Below are 3,900 nucleotides of genomic sequence, written 5' to 3'. Positions count from 1 at the left end.
ACGATTGGTTAAACTCCCACCAGGGTTTTGTTTGTGTGTGTTTAGATCTGTGTCACATAACGCATAGAAAACTTACAACACAACTGTACATTTCGAAATCCTTTTTTGCTCATTCAGGATATGAACATTTTTAACATGGTTTTTCATCTTTGTTGCCATATTTTTAATAGAAAGCAGCCTGGATTGGTGACTTACGAAGCGGATTGCTTTGTTTAAAATTGGGTTGTGGGTTATGCTCTTCTGGTAGAAAGCTGGTTCATTTCACGCTGTTTTCATCAGCAGGTTGTCTAAAAGTTTCATGTTGTGCTGTTCAAAGCACCCAGGGTTTGTAATATTAATACCACACACACCAAAGAAACACTGGACATTCTCTTCACTGGACCCACATTCGCCAATACAGAAGGATGACATTGCTGCAATAATACCCATCGATTACAACATCGCCATGGTCTCAGTTTTCACTTCAAGCTAGTTTAATGAAGTTGTGTGTTCTCCACGCTACGTGCATTTGAAAAGCTATTTTATTTTGTATTTATAGGGCGGGGTTTTCTTGCTCACTAAATACTGAGAAGTCCATTTCACTGCAGAAATGCTTATGGTGCAGTCAGCCTGCTTGTAAAACCACAGGAAGGTGTGGTACGGGCAGATGCTTTCATTAGCAAGCACCCCTCTGCAGCCTCCTGCCTTGCAGATACGTATTAGGTTGCTTACAAATGTTTTTTCTCAGCGAGGCTTCAGAAACACCTGGTTTACATTTTATCCAGCTGAGATGATTTTACTTCATCATGGGGTAAATGGCATAAACACGTCCCCCTCGCGTTCCCCTCAAATGGAAGATCTCAGCCATTCTACCTTCTTGGTCTCTTATGGTGACACTTCTGTTCCTGTACAAACAGTGGGTGTTAGATTGCGATGAGCTAATGCTTATGGGGGATTACTTTGTCATCGCTGTGCGTGTGCACTCGTCCGAGGTTGGCTCTGGGGCTTGCTCACCTCACTCTTCCTTTCCCTCTGTAGTGATTTTTCTTCTAGCCAGAAGAATGAGATGTGTGACTTCCTGAGTGCTGGCTCACATCGCTCCAGCAAGGAGTACTGGAAGAAGGGCAACTTGTAATACTTCCACACAGGTTTACACACGGTGACGGGCTCTTTTACCGAAGGGCACCACTCACAAGCTCTTCTCTCTCCCTTTTCCCTCTTTTGTATGGCAGCTCTTTCCACGTGGCCTCAGGGGTGAGGATGTGACAAGGAACCCTGGGGGGATAGGGGTTTCCTTTTATTTTTTCCTATCTTGTAACTTGGGGGATTTTTTTTTTTTTTTTTTTTAAACCAAAGACCCTTAAATCCATAATGTTGGAACGTAAACTTTTAGATGGGATTGATCCTCAGTCCATACAACTGCTTTGGTTGAAACCCAAGACTTGGGTTCATTTTGGGAAAGGGAACAGTTGAGTTAATAGAATAGTCAAGAATCCTGGTCTAATATAGTCTGAATTAAGACTGCCAGGGCCCTAGAGACTCCTAGTGAGGATAAGACTAGAACTCTGTCCAAGGACGGGGGAAGCTAGGGTTCCGTTACTGTTTAAGTAAAGGCACTTTACTAGTTGCAACCGATCAGATCCCTTGGTGTGTGTGAGCAACCAGCGCGTGCTCACAAGTACTGTATTTCGGGCTCTTCGTGTCACTTCTGATACTACTCGGTTCTCCATTTATTTTGCACTGGACCCCGCCATGTAAATATCCTTTTCTGTACACATTTCTACCACCATTTTATGTGCTACTTATTAAAACTCTTTTCATGTAAATGCAAGAACCATCATTCACTTTTATACACTAAAATTAATTAGGTACTTGACAAAAAAATCTTTAAGCCATAGACCGTCATAAACATCATGTTTTCCGTATTTTAAAATAATTTCTTTGCAAACATGTCATTTCACTCAAAGTGCGCAAAGGCACCAAAAGATTGTTAAAATGAAATGGGATATAATATCTTTTCAAGAAATGCTTTTGTAACAGAATGCAGAATTTTTTTCTTAAAAAAAAAAATGAAAAGAAGAAAAAGTGTTTTGCACGTATGTAGTTTGGGGGGTGGGGGATGGTATGTGTCCAAAACTTGAGTGCACCTGACCGGATTAGTTTATAGATCGACTGTTTGTTTTTTCCAGGGGTCGTGAGGGGGAAAACACCCTTCAATTATGCATATTCTATTTGAAGGCAGCCAATGGAGAATTTATTAAATGATTTACGGTAGCATCAATGCAGGAATTTCCATTTAGGCCATGATTTTTGAAAGCAACTAGTGATCTTAAGTGCCCAACCCAAGATTTTTAGGGACAGGGCTGAGAACCCACCAGCTGAAAACCAGGCCCCTTTCAGGTGTCTCAAATTGGGCACCTAAAAATCACTAGTCATTTTTGAAAAGCTGGGCCTTCCTCTGCAACTTCCAAACTGGTGTAACTAAACACAAATGTTTTATCTAAATTTTATTGTATTACTGCAATAAATCTTTAACAGTCATTTTCCAAAGGTGTATTTTTTTTTTTTTAAATTTGTTGTGTGTTTTGTTCATAAATATGGGGAAAGAGCATCAGTGTTTATAGAATTTAAATGTACCTTATGCACTTGGGTCAGGTCTATCATAGAAATGGTTTGCTGGTATAGCTAGAGTGGCAAACCCCTCCTAGTGTAGACACAATTATATTAGCAAAAAAGTGCTTTTATTGTTATAGCCTACTAACGAGCAAAATGCACTATCCTGCCAGAAGCACTTTTTTGCCAGTTTAATTTTGTTTACACTGAGGCTCTGGCATAAAAATGTTGCCAAGAAAAAAACTCTTCCCTAGTTGACACTACTATTCTGGGAAGTTTCTCATGTAGGCCTGGTTTTGATCTGCTATCTTACATGTTGGGTAAATATGTCACATTGCCAATTGCTGTTCATGAATGTTTATTTTCTTTTCATCCATGAGAATACTCCCCTATATTACCAGGTAACTTGAAGCAGATACTCTTTGTGTAGGTACCTTTTAAAATTACATTTATTGTTACTATGCTAACATGTAAAGCCCCAACTGTGATAGGGGCTGCATTATGCTAGAATCAGCATAAGCAGAGAGAGCTGGTCCCTGCCATTGAGCGGTTATAGTTTAGATTGGTGGACTATCCCAATATGAAAATTACTGGTGTCAAAGGTGAGTCTAAAGATTAGCTAGGCCCAGTTCAGGTTTTCTTTATCTGTGACTGACAAGAAAGACCAACATCCATCAGCTTCCATCTTCTCCAACCCCAAGAAGCTGATCTGAGTAAGAACAAAGATGGCACCAAAGATCCTGGCTGCATGTTGCCGCAAGGTAGTGCCGTCACAGGTCAGTAACTCGCCATGAAAACCTTAGGGAGGGGTGTCGGAGACAGAACTGAACCAGAAATGCCTGATGGCCAGTCCCAGCTTCGAGGTGTCTGGTTCCATGAATGGGTGCGTTGTTGCTAATCAGTAAGGGTTGCACTCTTACTGTTCCAGCCTTTTGTTTGTAATCACACCTGTGATGCCCTGGGTGTGTTCCAGCCATCCAAAGAGGGATAGTCCTTGCTCCAGTGAACAGGACAGGCAGGTAACTCAAGGAACTCAAAAGGCAACTGGCTACAGATTGATTCACTACAACAGTGGTGTTTGCAAGAGGGACTTACAAGTGGAGAGGGCAGGGGCCTTACAGGTGAGCTTACATTGGGGTGGTGCCATTCATAGGTGACCATGTGACTGAATGTATGGAAGTGGTTGGGTGAGAGGCAGACAAGAGCAGGGGGGTAAGGAAGGATAGTCAGGGAAGGGCAGATTCTAGAATGAGCCGTGAAGGAGGGGAATGGGAGGTTAAACTTGATGCACCAGCAGATGGTGGGAGA

This window comes from Trachemys scripta, chromosome 4, assembly GCF_013100865.1.
Source record: "Trachemys scripta elegans isolate TJP31775 chromosome 4, CAS_Tse_1.0, whole genome shotgun sequence".
In the NCBI taxonomy this organism is placed as follows: domain Eukaryota; kingdom Metazoa; phylum Chordata; order Testudines; family Emydidae; genus Trachemys; species Trachemys scripta.
This window is presented reverse-complemented; position numbering follows the sequence as displayed.